Here is a 16,248-nt window from a genome sequence, read left to right as displayed (position 1 = left end):
GAAGAGACATCTGTGAGCACCATGAGCATGTGGTTCTCTCCCACATCCTTTTATTAACTGATGTTCTTCTCTGTGGAGGTCTTCTGTACTCCTGGTTAATTAATCCTGAAACATTTTACCGTTTTTCTTGCTACTATCAAAAGTATCTCGTTGTCACTATACTTTCTGGTGGACTGCTGGGTAAGAAATGCCCCCAGTCCGCAGGCTAACCTCATGCCTACCAACATTTCTAATGGTTTACGAAAAATCTACTGGTTTTTCTCAGCACATGCAGATAAAATCCCAATCAACATTTCTGTTTTTTTCTTCTGTAGAGAAACTAAAAAAATGTCAAGCTATCCTGCAAGGCCACAGTAACAACAAAGAAGAGGTCATGGCCCAAGAGCAGGTAAACAGGCCGGTGGGGCAGCAGGAATGAGACATCAGACCTGCCAGGGCCGGAAGGAGAAGTACCAAAGATGCAAAGAGCTTTGGAATCTTGATGCGTTTACGAAAATCTCTCTGAACTCGATCACTGCCTGCAAAGTGCGAGTGAACCCGGGGTTCTGGTGCTGCTCCCCACAGGCACTGTGGTGGTCAACCACGTGCTCCCACTCAGCCTCGGGCATGTGGACTCTAGGGGACCTGGGCTGGCAGAGCAGAAGCCCCTCAAGGTCAGAGCTCCGTGTTGCCCTCCTGTTTATGTAACCCACACAACACAGAGACTCACGGAGCACTGGCCCCAGGAGGGAGCGTCTCCATTGTACCGCCAGAGCCACAATGGGGCCTGGTGAGGGTGGGAGCGAAGACAAGGCAGGCAGCCCCTACCCAGGGTCTACTTGTGTCCAGACCCATACAAGCTTTAGAACACATCCCCAAACTCTGACATGCCTTCCTCCCTAGAAGAGGGTCTTTGTCCCCGCCTCTTAAACCTGACCCTAGTGACTCACTGGGAACCACGCATGAGACAGCATCCAAAGTGAGGCTGCATGAGTCCAGGCCTGCGGCAGCTCTCACCATTCTCCCTGGGTCACTCAATCCTAGAGCCCTGAGTGTCCCCTCAACCCCTGCCAAGTAAGAAGTCTGACTAACCAGAACCCCACCTCCCGCCATGAGGAAGCCCAGGCCACAGGGAATGTCCACGCAGAGGTCCACAGCCCAGCTCATGCCCCTACTGACAGCCAGCACCAACTTTCCGATTTGAGAAAATCCCTCCCCAAGACTCCAGCCCTCAGACACCAAGCCACTCCCAGGCCTCCTGGTCCTCCCAGCTGAGGACCCCAACCTGTAGGGCAGAAACAGGTCATTCCCACCACACCCTTTCCAAACTCCTGGCCACAGACCCAGGAGCAGAATGAACGGGTCATCCTGTGCCCGCACCAGTAGGGACCAGGACGCTGTCCAGTCTCTGCAGCCCTGCCTGGCCTCCTGCTGCTCATGAGGCTGAGTGCCTCGGAAAGAGTCTGGCTGCCAGGCCCGGCCTTTCCCTCTACATGCTATTTCTGAGAACACAATAGACTTTGTTTTGTGAAAATGAGTAAACAGAAACCTCAATGAAACAGAGTCAGGAGGCCAGCAGTGGTAGTCTCATGTCCTGACAGTAGGGACAGCCAGACAAGAAATGGACAGACTCTTCTCCCCACTTCCCAGAGTGCAGCCAATGAGGCAGTGTCCCAACCCAGCAATGTGAAGCCACTAGAGGAACCCTGGATTCCTCCAGCGGACTCTGTTAACTCCAGCTCTCCCAACCTCCCCTTCTCCTTTTAAAGAGAGTTCTCCTCTCCTGGCCAGCCAGGGACTTGCCCGGGCTCCATGTGGTTGCAGACCTGAAATTGCAATTCTTTGTTGATCTAGAATAAACCCAGTTTTGCTGGCAAGGTAACTGGCAGTCTATCTGTGTTAGAGCAACTGTTTCTAAGATAACTATAGAACTCCCAAGGAAATCAAGAGAGTATTTGACAATCTGACAACTTTGATGCCTACAAATATCAATTTTCATCAATTCAATCTATGAATTACTGTGTCATTCAAAATGGGAAACGCTAAGAGAATGGATGAAGAAGGTACACAGCACGACCTTCAGTCATGTGATGCTCAATACTGCACAAATGTAACTCTGCACACACTAGTGAGTCTAAAGAAAGCGCCGACCTGGTTCCAAGTGGCATCTCCCAGCAGCAGTCAAGGTGTGCAGTCATACATTTCCAGAATAACCCACCACACATTCCTGAAAACGAAAGAGACTCTTCCTGCTCATCAACACCTATAGGAAATACATACTGGAGCCATGTTAACAGCACATGAAGGACTCTGGACACTACCTGTGAGCATCTAAGTTAAAACACTGGGCCACAAAGACCCTGGGGCTTCCCAGATGGCTCCTAGGCAGTAAAGAATTTGCTTGCCAACGCCAGAGATGTGGGTTCGATCCCTGAGTTGGGAGGACCCCCTGGAGGAGGAAATGGCAACCCACTCCAGTATTCTTGCTTGGGAAATCCCATGAACAGAGGAGCCTTGTGGGCTGTAGTCCAGGGGATCACAAAGAGTCAGACATGACTGAGCGACAAAACAACATGCCCCACTGCCATCACAATGTCTGGTACACAGCAGGTGCACAATAAGTTTGTGTAGTGAATGGTTGCTCCATTTAACACAGGAATTATCTGTTTCATGAAAGTTTGCTGTAATTCACCCCAGTGTCTCTTTAAAAAAAAAATCTTTTTTATTTAAATTTTATTTATGAACTGGCTGGCTCTTTGTTGCTATGCATGCACTTTCTCTGGCTGTGGCGAGCAGGGGCTACTTTCCAGTTATGGTGTGCAGGCTTCTTCTTGTAGTGGCGTCTCTTGTTGTGGAGCACAGGCTCTAGGGTGCAGACTTAGTAGCTACGGCGCACGGGCTTAGTTGTTTTGCCACATGTGGGACCTTCCCAGACCAGGGACGATCCTGAGTCCCCTGCACTGGCAGGCAGATTCTTAACCACTGGACCACCAGAGAAGTCCAAAAAGATAAACCTTGACTTCCCTCTCCATCTCATCTAAAGTTGCTGGTATGTGCAAGTTTTCTACCTCCAAGGTCAATTCTGGTCATTTATGCCTTCTTTACGGAGAAGGCAATGGTACCCCACTCCAGTACTCTTGCCTGGCAAATCCCATGGACCGAGGAGCCTGGTAGGCTGCAGTCCATTGGTCGATAAGAGTTGGACACGACTGAGCGACTTCACTTTCACTTTTCACTTTCATGCATTGGAGAGGGAAATGGCAACCCACTCCAGTGTTCTTGCCTGGAGAATCCCAGGGACAGCGGAGCCTGGTGGGCTGCCGTCTATGGGGTTGCACAGAGTCGGACACGACTGAAGCGACTTAGCATGCCTTCTTTATAATCCACTCACATCAGCTACTTGGTCTTTTTATCACGCTCTGGAGAAGGAAATGGCACCCCACTCCAGTACTCTTGCCTGGAAAATCCCATGGACAGAGGAACCTGGTAGGCTACAGTCCATGGGGTCCCAAAGAGTTGGACACGACTGAGTGACTTCACTTCAAATTTACCACCATCAAATTGTACATGCATGTTATTATTTGTAAAATTTTCATATCCATAGCCACATCTCTTTTAAAATACTGTGTTCTCATTTCCTCATAATCAGATTTGCAAAAAGCAAAAATAGATTTGCCTTAACTTTATTTTCCTGGTTTCTTGAGTTAAAAGCTGAATTCATCTCTTTTTCTTGTTCTCTAATAAATGGGTAAGTCTACGCACTTTGTCCCTCCTGAGAGCTGGTTTCACCTCATCCCGTGGGTAGTGTTCGGCAGTCTTCTTTCATTCACAGAATGAATGCTGATCTCCTCTTCAACCAGCGTTATGAAGAACAGGGCCCTAGCGTTTTCTGGTGGATATTTTTAGCTGTCTTTTCACTCTTAGGTTCTGTCCAGGTTGCACTGTGATCTGAGAATCTGGTCTATAGAATTAACTTTTCGAAACTTGGGATTTTTCTTTGTGGCCTAATACGTGGCCAGTTTTTGTTCAATGTTCTGTGTAATTGAGAATCAATACTTTAGGTTTGTTGGGCACAAATTTCTGTACATCCATCAGTTCTAGCGTTTAAGTCCTTTCTATCAGCGGTTCTCTACTGGGGGCAATTCTGGCCCCCAAGGGACGTTTGGCAACTTCAATTAACATTCTGCTTGCCACAGTGGGTAGCGGCTGGGGGCGCTGCTCACCCTGCCACAGTGCACAGGACAGCGCCCACGAACAACCACGCGGCACCAGGTGCCAGTGGCGCTGAGTGAAGAAGCCCTCCACACTTCTTCTCTCTGGGCTAACCTGCTTTGTGGCTTGCTGAGGGCCCCTCTGTCAACTCCCACTTGGATCAACCTTCCTATTTTTCTACATTTTGATACATTGTTGATACATTGCTACATTTCTGATACATGAGCTTATGATAGAAAGAACTGCTCTTATGCTTTTGCCATGAGTTCAGTTGACACTGGTATTGCTAAACCCTTCTTTCTGTAGGACTGACAACTTTTCTATCCCTTGTTTCCCACCTTCTTGTTTTAGCTTTAGATAAAACAAGGTCTCTTGTTTAGGTTGCTTACATACCGCATCAGCTAGATTTCATTTTCTACTAAATCTGGGGTTTTTAATCACTTGGGAGAGCTAACCCTTATACATTATTTGGTGTCTCTGGGCTTGTTCATGCCATCTTACATCGTTTGCTTTTTAACATACCAAGCAAACCTCATTCTCCTCTTTTTTCTGAATTCCTTTTTGTTGAGATGACGAAACTCTTCTTTGCTCCACTCTCCCCTCGGGTACCTGGGAGTCACATATTCTACCTTCAGTCTCCTACTGGTTACCTTACACCACCTCAACACTAACACCTACATCCCAATCTGCTTCTAGAACAAGCCTTGTTCCATCGACAAAACATCAACCTGCATTATCATTCCACACTTGAATCTGTGCTCCTTAGCAGCAGGGACTCAGCGCTGGCAGTGAGCACACAGCAATCTGCGAAGGCAAATGTGTCTAGGACCATCTCAGGATTTTTTTTTAAACCTTTAAAATGAATTTCAGGGCATTTAAAGGTTACACTTATATTCTGGGGTTTACCTGACTATAATGCTAGTAAAGTAATGCTCAAAATTCTCCAAGCCAGGCTTCAGCAATACGTGAACTGTGAACTTCCAGATGTTCAAGCTGGTTTTAGAAAAGGCAGAGGAACCGCAGACCAAATGGCCAACATCCGCTGGATCATGGAAAAAGCAAGAGAGTTCCAGAAAAACATCTATTTCTGCTTTATTGACTATGCCAAAGCCTTTGACTGTGTGGATCACAATAAACTGTGGAAAATTCTGAAAGAGATGGGAATACCAGACCACCTGACCCGCCTCTTGAGAAACCTATATGCAGGTCAGGAAGCAACAGTTAGAACTGGACATGGAACAACAGACTGGTTCCAAATAGGAAAAGGAGTATGTCAAGGCTGTATATTGTCACCCTGTTTATTTAACTTCTATGCAGAGTACATCATGAGAAATGCTGGACTGGAAGAAACACAAGCTGGAATCAAGATTGCCGGGAGAAATATCAATAACCTCAGATATGCAGATGACACCACTCTTATGGCAGAAAGTGAAGAGGAACTAAAAAGCCTCTTGAAAGTGGAGAGTGAAAAAGTTGGCTTAAAGCTCAACATTCAGAAGACAAAGATCATGGCATCTGGTCCCATCACTTCATGGGAAATAGATGGGGAAACAGTGTCAGGCTTTATTTTGGGGGGGCTCCAAAATCACTGCAGATGGTGACTGCAGCCATGAAATTAAAAGACGCTTACTCCTTGGAAGGAAAGTTATGACCAACCTAGACAGCATATTGAAAAGCAGAGACATTACTTTGCCAACAAAAGTCTGTGTAGTCAAAGCTATGGTTTTTCCAGTGGTCATGTATGGATGTGAGAGTTGGACTGTGAAGAAAGCTGAGCGCTGAAGAATTGATGCTTTTGAACTGTGGTGTTGGAGAAGACTCTTGAGAGTCCCTTGGACTGCAAGGAGATCCAACCAGTCCATTCTGAAGGAGATCAGCCCTGGGATTTCTTTGGAAGGACTGATGTTGAAGCTGAAACTCCAGTACTTTGGCCACCTCATGCGAAGAGTTAACTCATTGGAAAAGACTCTGATGCTGGGAGGGATTGGGGGCAGGAGGAGAAGGGGATGACAGAGGATGAGATGGCTGGATGGCATCACCAACTCGATGGACGTGAGTCTGAGTGAACTCTGGGAGTTGGTGATGGACAGGGAGGCCTGGCGTGCTACAATTCATGGACTGAACTAAACTGAATGCTTCATTCTCATGAATGACATGTATGTAACCTAATATCATTTATACCCATGCACATGTATATTTGACATTCTATTTGTTCAGCAACACAGAGCTAACAACATTGCCTCCTTCTAATGGGGGACCAAGTCAAACTTAGCAAAGCATCTTACAGTAACTAGTTTTGAACAGTGGGTTATTCTGACTTGTCTAGACAAGAATTCAGATTATTTTAATGACATTCTAGCTAAAAGGAGAAAATATTTAAATGTTTTGTCTGCATTATAATCACCACCTTCAATATTATTTATTTTATGAGAAAATTACATTAGAAAAGCATTCCTTTAAGTTTTGATGGCAGAAATACTGGGAATATTCCATAATATGTATTTCACTCCATGTATCAAATTGAACAGTTGAATTCTCCACTTGATATTCACACAGAAAATCTTAAAAAAAAAAAAATAGGAAAAATAACATACATAAAGATGGAGAGATTTTTAAAGTTTAAAACAGTTACAGGTTATAGTCTTGGGATATACTGGAAAGTGAAAGTGTTAGTTGCTCAGCTGTCTGACTCTTTGCGACCCCATGGACTGTAGCCCGGCAGGCTCCTCTGTACACAGAATTCTCCAAGCAAGAATACTGGAGTGGGTAGCCATTCCCTTCTCCAGGGATGTCCCCAACCCAGAGATCCAACCTGGATCTCCTGCACTGCAGGCAGATTCTTTACCAGATTCTTTACCATCTGAGCCACCAAGAAAGTCCCAGGATATACTGGACTAACATTAAAATTGAAACTGAGAAATAGGGACTTCCCAGGTGGTCCAGGGGTTAAGAATCTGCCTTGCAATGCAGGGGATGCAGGTCCAACCCGTCTGGGAACTAATAACCCACATGCCCTGGAGCAACTTAAGCCCAGTTCCTCAACTAGAGAGTCCGTGCAACAAAGATTCCCCCATGCTACAACAAAGACCCAATGCAACTAAATAAGCTTAAAACAAAAAGGAAAAAGAGAAATAAACATCTAAATAAACAATAGGTAAAGTATGTCCTCAGGCAAGTTAACTAAACATTAAGTCCCCACGAGGGGACCTCCCTGGCGGTCCAGTGGTTAAGACTTCGAACTTTCACTGCAGGGGCGTGGGGTTTCATCTCTGGTCTGGGAACTAAGATCCCAAATGCCACGCAGCATGGCCAAAAAATAAAAAAATAAACATTATCAAGTCAAAAGGGTCCATAAGAAAGCAAATCTCAGAAAAGTACTCAAAAAGAGTTGAGAATTACTCCATCTCCTGTTTTCATTCCTTTCACATAAGAATCACCCAAAGAGATATGAAGATCAAGGAAAAAAAAAAAAAAAAGATTCTAGAAAGAAAAAAAGAGGCCATGAATGAGGCTCCGGTCCTTTCCCCAGCCTGGGTTCCAGGCACTCAGGGGCTTGGCTGGCCTGCTCTCCAGCCAGGAGCTCCAGAGCTGGTGATGTAGAGCCCTCTGGCATCTGGGGTCTCAGAACAGGGGGTTCTGGGCAAGGCAGGGGCACCCATGAGAGAGAATTCGACACTCTACACTGACTCCATTGGACAGCATGGATTTTTGGAGTTCAGATGACAGAAAAATCAAAGAGCAAGGAGGCATTGGGAACTACCCACTGGAACAGAAGTTTCTAGATTTAGGCTTCCAGCATTTATTCCCATGGATCCCTTTAGATTCTAAAAGAGCTATTTACATAGGCTGTGTTGATACCCATCACACTACATACTGGTCATCACAACTGGACATGGAACAACAGACTGGTTCCAAATAGGAAAAGGAGTACGTCAAGGCTGTATATTGTCACCCTGTTCATTTAACTTATATGCAGAGTACATCATGAGAAATGCTGGACTGGAAGAAACACAAGCTGGAATCAAGATTGCCGGGAGAAATATCAATAACCTCCGATATGCAGATGACACCACCTTTACGGTAGAAAGTGAAGAGGAACTAAAAAGCCTCTTGATGAAAGTGAAAGTGGAGAGTGAAAAAGTTGGCTTAAAGCTCAACATTCAGAAAACGAAGATCATGGCATCTGGTCCCATCACTTCATGGGAAATAGATGGGGAAACAGTGGAAACAGTGTCAGACTTTATTTTTTGGGGCTCCAAAATCACTGCAGATGGTGACTGCAGCCATGAAATTAAAAGACGCTTACTCCTTGGAAGGAAAGTTATGACCAATCTAGATAGCATATTCAAAAGCAGAGACATTACTTTGCCAACAAAGGTCCGTCTAGTCAAGGCTATGGTTTTTTCAGTGGTCATGTATGGATGTGAGAGTTGGACTGTGAAGAAGGCTGAGCACCAAAGAATTGATACTTTTGAACTGTGGTGTTGGAGAAGACTCTTGAGAGTCCCTTGGACTGCAAGGAGATCCAACCAGTCCATTCTGAAGATCAGCCCTGGGATTTCTTTGGAAGGACTGATGCTAAAGCTGAAACTCCAGTACTTAGGCCACCTCATGCGAAGAGTTGACTCACTGGAAAAGTCTCTGATGCTGGGAGGGATTGGGGGCAGGAGAAGGGGATGACAGAGGATGAGATGGCTGGATGGCATCACCGACTCGATGGACGTGAGTCTGAGTGAACTCTGGGGGTTGGTGATGGACAGGGAGGCCTGGCGTGCTGTGATTCATGGGGTCACAGAGTCAGACACAACTGAGCAACTGAATTGAGAGAAAATACCCTCCCGTTCCCCTTTTATTAGTCATATTTCCCCAGCAGTTACACTGTTTGATCAATCTGGATCCAGACCTACTGGTTTCCAGGGAGCGCCGAGTCGGCCAGCACTCCTCCTGAAGAGGGCCCTCTGGTCACCGTGTGCAGCTTTGTGGCCACACACAGCGTCTATCACGTCTTCTTTTCCTCTGCAGTATACCAAGGATGGTTCCAGGACTGTACAAAAAGGGCCACAGTGGGACGCGGCACACAGGCCTGTCGCTTACCAGCCCCTGGCCTAGAGTTTAGCTGTCCCAAGAGACACATTATACTATAACCCCAGCTACAACGTGCTCTAACTCAGCCTCAGTGACGCAGTCTCTTGCATTTTTCATTTAATCCACACACATGCTGAGGTGTCCGGCAGCTCCCTCCCTTCCCAGTTGCCAGGCCCACCCAGCAGGGGCTCAGGTTTCCCAGCAGGGAGGGTCCTCAGCCACTCTCAGAAGCTGCTCTATGAGCAGGATCAATTCCATCCATACAGAAATGCAGGAAATTCTGGGGTAATTTCAGTTTTAGTGGCTGTGAGAGCTGGTAATGAAGCCAGAAGAGGATGGAGAGACAGTACAAACTACACCTTTAGACTGGCGGTGGGGGGATGTGGAATTGATGATCCTCCTCTAAACCAAACCGGTGCCTTAATAAAGCTGAGAGAGCTGTTAAGGACCCCAAGAAAACTGTCAAAATTCTATATTCAAAACAAGAGACCTTTTCCAATGCCCTTGGAGGATAGCAGCTGTACGTCACTACAGCGCCATCAGTCTTCATTCCTGTATGGAAAGGGCTGTGACTGTGGCCAGAGAACCAGCCACCTGCCCCCATCCCACCCCACCGGGCGCCCCCTCCTCCCTCGCCTTCCATCCGCCTTTACGTCCCTCTCCAGAGAGATGGTCAGTCAAGAACTCATTCTGAGGAGAAATATTTGTCAAGAGATCACTTTATTTTTCAAGCAAGGTTTTGAGAGGCACCACTTGAAGTTTAACATAATACTCAAATAAAATCACAGATGTTAAATCCTGTCAAAACAAAATCTAGCCCCCAAAAGCCAACCACGTATGTTCAAGAGAGACACAGCAAAATTCCAACAACAAAGGTGTTTAATAGTTTCAGAATCCGTTTCAGTAAATTCTGAGCTGAAAGGCCTATCACAGCTGGTAGAATTTAAACTCAAATCACAGCTTTGTTTTTAAAATCATGACTACCACTCCCATAATTAAAAACTGACATTCGAAACTTTCATGATATACTTGTTATTAATGGTCAATGCGTATGTTTTAGGTTCAATAGGAACCCCAACCCTTCAAGGCAAGGGTTATGTCATGGTACCATCTTTCTCCCGAGGGCACCGTCTGAGCTCAGGGACAGAGCACTGTGGACATGGGCCTGGCAGCCTCGTCCCTGCCCTGATCCGGCTGGCACTCAGCTTGGCCGGCCAGAGGATGATCAAATAAACACAGGAAACAACAAGACCCACGTGCTTGAAAGGCTCCATCTACACCAGCAGGGACAGCCACACACATGCGAAACCAGAATCACAGAACTGTATTAAGACCGTAGATAAACGCTGAAAATGTGAAACATGTCAATTACGTAAAACATGAAACTACACATAACACTGACTAAAAATACAAATCAAAATAGCTGCACTGATGAATATGTAAAAACTTACGCCTATCCCATTAAACCTGGGTTCCACACAAGGTGGTTTAGAAAATGCTGTTCCAGGGCATTACTTCTCAACCAGGGGGAATTTTTGTCCCCCAGCAAACGCTTGGCACTATCTGAAGACATTTTTGGTTGTTACACTTGTTGGTGGGGGTCCCGCTGGCATCTGCTAAAATCCCACAATGCACAAGACAAGAAGTACCCAGCCCCAAAAGTCAACAGGGGCCCAGCTTTGAACCCCTGCCCCAGAGGGTCACAGGGGTGTTTCATTTATACAGCAATAAACTGTTATCTTGTTTTTAAAAAGATACTTTGCATAAACACATTACTGAATTTATAATAACACAAAATTAAATTCCTGATTTTTTAAAGCAAAAAAAAAAATAAAAATAAAAACCTTGATAAACTGTCTCAGCTATAGTATGGCATATATTGAGGGCTTTACCAAGCTCTCATGAAGGTACTTTCTGCAAATCCAACAAGACTGGTCAGGAAACTGCAATCACAATTCCTACCACCTACAGTCCCTTCCAAGTGACCCACCCCACTGCAGGCCCTGTGGAAAGGGAGTGGCTGTGAGCTGGCAAAAGCACACCCCTCCTTGGGGAGAGCTTGGGGACCAGGTGGGCACCTGGGGGACATGGTGGAGGGCGAGACAATTGTCACCCTGTCTCTGTGGTGGGCAGGGTGTGTGAGGAGAACAGAAGAGGATAAGGCAGGCAGAGCTGAGGAGCCGAGTGTGCAGGAGCAGCAGACGGTCAAGATCAACAAGGGAAGAGCAAGCCAGGAAGGTCAAGGCCGGGGTGGCAGCAAGATCCCGCCAGGCCCCAAGCTGCAACTCCACCCACCCCCAGGCCCAGCACTACCTGGGTCATTGGACTCCACTAGGTTCCTTTCTCCCTTATTCCTGTGTGACCTGCCGGTGAAGTCAGCCTGCTGCCTGCCACCCCGGGGCCTGAGTACTGCAGCCGGGCGTTAAAGACGCAAACACCAGAGGCATTTAAATGACAGACACCTGTGGGGTGGCAGGGTCGCCCTGAGTAGAATAATCCCCAGACAGGAGTGCATGACCCCACACTGGGCAGGCCACCCTGAGGGGAAGGGACGGCTGGGGGGCTGCTGGCTGGACCTGTCCTGACGAGTGCATCCTAATACTGAAGGGAAGGCTCAAGACAATGGGAACTGAAAACGTTCACCAATGCACAGGCCCTCAGTCTCAAAGCCTGACTGATCAGCGCTTTTCAAGATTCTAGAAGAGCTGGAGGACTTTCCCCCAAAGAAGCTGAGATGGAATGAAGCAGCCACTCTGTCCCCTCCGCAGGTCCCCAGAAGTGACCTCAGAGCCATAGAGCTTCCACATCCAGAGTCTGAAACCACCTCGTCACAAAAAAAGTTGGCTGGGCCAGCATCCAGCACAGTCTGCAAACCTCCCAGAAACAGTGAGTAGACCAGTGAGGCTGACACATCAAGACGAGGACAGCTGCCGGCCAAGGGCACCCAGCAGCCAGGTACCCTGACCATTCGCTGGCCAGGTGTGCAATACAGCCAGAGGGGCCCTATTTGACAGTCTCTACAGCCAGGTCTTTCCAACCAAATGCCTCTGCCTTCCAGTCCCTGAATGTTGATTTCAACAATTTCTCAACTGAACCCTTTCAACACTATACTCCACTTTCCTAAACAACTTGTACAAGACAGAACTGTAAGCCATCCCACGTGTGAGTCATCACTACTGGTGTCAGACAGTTACTCCAGTGGCTCACCCTGCTATGACCCCAGACAGTTCAGCTCTGGGTTCCCTGAGCTGTGCTGTTTCTACTTCCTCATCGCCCTTGCCCTCAGCACAAGCATTATGAAAGAAAAAGGAGGGCACATACATATTCCTAGTAAGGGATGCACTGGGAGTAAATCGACTGCTAGTGCAGAGGCTCTTAGTCTCTGTGAACCTGAATGAGAAAAAAATCGTATCTTTATAAAGTGTGGCTGAAATTTAGCACTCATTCAATTCCACAGGTAGTCACAAAATCCTGGAATTTGCACAGCACCTGTGACTTCTTCACCAACAGAAACCACAGACATTTTCACAAAACATGAGCACTGTACAAAAATCCCAAACTGACGCTTATACTCATCAATACTCAAAAAGAATTAGATCTGGTGTTCCATCTGTTACTACATGAGCTAATAAAAAGCAGGTCAGGAAATTCATCACAAGTTTAGTTCAATATTTTTGATAACTGTATTTCAGTATAACAGGTTCTCTTCCTGATCCTATTTTATTTTTTTAACACGTTTGTGCCAGGAGGAGGAGGAAACCAGAGATCTGGGGAGGGCAGGAAAGGCCCCCTGGGGCGCATGATGAGCGACTGAACTGAACTGAGAGGTTTCAAAGTGTTCTTCTGAACAGTTTCAATTAGTTTGCAACAAAAGTGGAAGAGTTACGCTAGAATGTTACTATTTGCCCAGTACCTTTCATTGATCCTAAGTGGTACTTTCCTAAAGTTACAACACACTGAAACAGACACGTAAATATGTGTGCCCTAGAGGACAGCGTTAGCACCCAGCATCATTAGTGTCCGCACTTAGACTGCCAGCACGGGCTGTTCGCCTTTCCAGTCCTACCTCATACGATATTTCACCAACTCTAATCCCCACTTGTAAATCTCTGAAGTAGGAAGGGTCCTTCGGAAAGCCCTATATCCTACAACTCTATTCCACAACCGTGCTGAACGAAACGCACGACTCTGTCCACGCTGGGTAAGTGAGGGGAAAAACCGATGAAAGGCAAATTGGAGTCAGTGGGCCACCTTCCAAATCCACGTACACCTAGATTTGAGAGCATCACCAGCAACTGTACTGGCAGAATTTTCACATTTCACTTCGATCTTTCCACACAGTATTCAGAAAACACTGCATAAAACATTATGCAAGTACATAAGCCCTTTCTTAATATGTCAGGAGAAATCATACAAGTATATCCAACGAAAGCTGAGGGTTCCATTTAGCATAAAGCGGGAAGTATCCCTACCAGTAGCTTCTACTGAAAACTAAGTCTTAGGATCAAAATTGTTAATCACAACCTCCTTACAAACGGCAAATCTACCCTGGATGGTGCAGGTCTGCGATCAAAGTTACCGAATGCACATTCGCGTCAGTACAGGTTCTCCCCTCCCCCTCCCCAGCATCCGCCTTCCGCCCTCACCCCGGGACTCCGACCCGGGCAGCACGCACTAAGACGGATTCAGGAGTCATGCATGACAAAGGAAAGCCTAACGGGCCCAGCCTCTGAACCACTAACGACGCCGCGTCCCAGCAGCCTCTGCGCTGAAATAAAGCAGACTCCTCTTTCCCTGCCTCTCCTGAGGTGACTCACGACCTCTCCCTCAAGGAATGTGGGAGCCAGCGGGCGGCCGGGCCGGGCCCCACACCGCCGTCCTCTAGTTCTAGTCGGCCGTTTACCACCCGCGACGCCTGTATCACTCGTTCCAGACACCGCGCACCCCAGGCTCCCTAACAACCCGGGACCCGCCGGCCACCGCCCGGCCTCTGGCACCCCGGAAGCCCGGGGAGCGCGACACCCCCGCCTCACGGCCGCCGAGCACCCGCGCCTCCGCCTCGCGAACGTCCGCCCCGCGCGCCCCCGCGCGGCCCCGCCCCCGCGCCCCGGACGCCGGCCCCGCCCCCCCACCCCGCCCCCGCGCGCCCCCTTAGCCCGGCCCCCGCCCCCGCCGCGCGCCCCCGCGCCCCCCGCCCCGCCCGCGCAGGGGCGCGCGCCGCGCTCCGAGAGGGACGGTTAGGAGCGCGCGCTTCGCCGCGGGCCCCGCGCGGCGGCGGCGGCGGAGCCTTCCAGAAATTTCCGCGTCCCTAAGCCCACACCGAAAAACAAGCAGGGCGCGCCCCCGCGCCGGCCCGGCCCTCAGCGCCCCTCCCCGCGGCCGCTGCTCCCCTCCCCCACCCGCGCCCCCTCCCCGCCCCCTGCCCCGGGCGGCAGGTCCGGCGCGGCCCTCCCGGGCGGCGGCGGCCCGCGGAGACCCGGCTGGCGGCGGCGGGGCGGCGGCCGCGGCGCCGGCGGGCCGGCGTGATTGATAGGGACGGGGCGGCGGAGCGGCGGCGGCGGCGGAGCGGTTGAGTGACAGCTTACCTGGGTGCCAATCTTCATCACACTGACAAGCGGCTGCAGCAATCGGGACCCGCAGTGCCGCGCCCGCGTCCAACCGTCACGCCGACGCTGGGCCACGCGACACAGTCTCGCTCAATGGGAGGAGGGCGACGCCGACGCGCGCTGCATCAATATTCACAGTGAGGGCGGGGCCTGAGGGTCCCGGGCCCCGCCCCGTCCTTGCGCTGCGGCGGCTGGAGGCGGGGCCTGGGCGCCGGGGGCGGAGAGTGAGCCGGGGGCGGGCGGCGGCCAGCCCCGCCCCCGCCTAGCAGTCGGGACCCGCCCCCAGCCGCTGCGCCGCGGCGCGAAGAGCGTCCCGCCCCGCAGGCCGCGAGCCCCGCCTCACTAGTATGCAGCTGAGGGCGTGGCCTACTAGCGTCACGCCCCCTCCGCTCTTTCCTCAGAGACCGGGGGAAGTGTGTGGAGCGGGCTTGGGTGGGCGAAACCACCCGCGACGGTGAGGCGGGGAGGGCGGGCTGTACCATCCGCGGGAGGAGTCCTGAATGCGCGCCCGGGAGATGCAGGGCAGGCCAGCCCCGAGCTGTCCTCGGAGGCCGGGCCGTGCGGGCGTCTGGCGCCCAGGCCCCTACTCTGCGCGGCGCCCCCTTGGTGTGCAGGTCCGAGGCAGTCCCCTGCTTTCTTCCCGGAGGTTGCACACGTGCGCCCCGAGAGCGGCGGCAGTGGCCAGCCACCAACCTGACCCCCGGCGCTCTCAGCCGCGGTCTGGGCTCCAGCCACCGCTGCAGGCTCGCCTCTGGTACCGCGCTCTGCCGTCAGGCACCTGTCCCCCGGTGGCCCACGCAGGCCCCATCTGCCAGTGAAGTGGCACCCCTTAGGAAGACGCGGAAAGTATGGTGTATCTCAGGGTGGACTTTCAGACACGGTGCTGCAGCAGGCCTGCGGGTCCCTCCGGTGGCCTTGCCCTCCAGGACGTTAAGGAAAAAGCAAGGCCTTTCCTACCGCAGAGGCATGGGGCCCGAACGGCTGTCCATTTCTACAGAAACGTTCCTCGGTGGGATCTCTGTCTGGAGAAGGGCTCGCGCGCTGCCCCGGGACCCAGGACTGGAACTCGTGGAGGATGCCTGGTGATTCAGGAGGGAGTCAGTCAGGAGCCACTGGGAAGGACCTCCCTGCTAAGTCTTCAGGACTCCACCAGCACCATGAAGCTGCAGGCACTCTTCGTGGTCCTGCAGAAGTGCTCCATTTTCCAGAGAGAAGGCTGTGATAGCAGCTCCTGGGCTGGGGTGCACTGAGCCACTGACCAGTGGAGAGTTGGAGGGAAGGGACCCCCACAATTCAGTGGTGCAGGCCAGCTACCTGTGTTTGCAAGGCCCAGTGCAAAGTTAGAATGGACGGTCCCTTGTTCAAG

At 50.1% G+C, this 16,248-nt stretch overlaps 1 protein-coding gene across 3 annotated transcripts in view; it reads right to left on the bottom strand.

Annotated features, from left to right (window-relative positions):
- PKNOX1 (PBX/knotted 1 homeobox 1) overlaps positions 1-15,016 on the bottom strand; it is a 46,848-nt gene extending 31,832 nt beyond the window's left edge. For all 3 annotated transcript variants that reach the window (XM_025292338.2, XM_025292342.2, XM_044947456.1), the window contains exon 1: positions 14,862-15,016. The gene's annotated coding sequence lies outside the window, so the exon portion shown is untranslated. The remainder of the gene's footprint in view (positions 1-14,861) is intronic.
- Between the last annotated feature and the right edge of the window lie 1,232 nt (positions 15,017-16,248).

This window comes from Bubalus bubalis, chromosome 1, assembly GCF_019923935.1.
Source record: "Bubalus bubalis isolate 160015118507 breed Murrah chromosome 1, NDDB_SH_1, whole genome shotgun sequence".
NCBI lineage: Eukaryota > Metazoa > Chordata > Mammalia > Artiodactyla > Bovidae > Bubalus > Bubalus bubalis.
The sequence above is the reverse complement of the archived record's forward strand: the minus strand, read 5'-3'. Positions and strand labels throughout refer to the sequence as shown.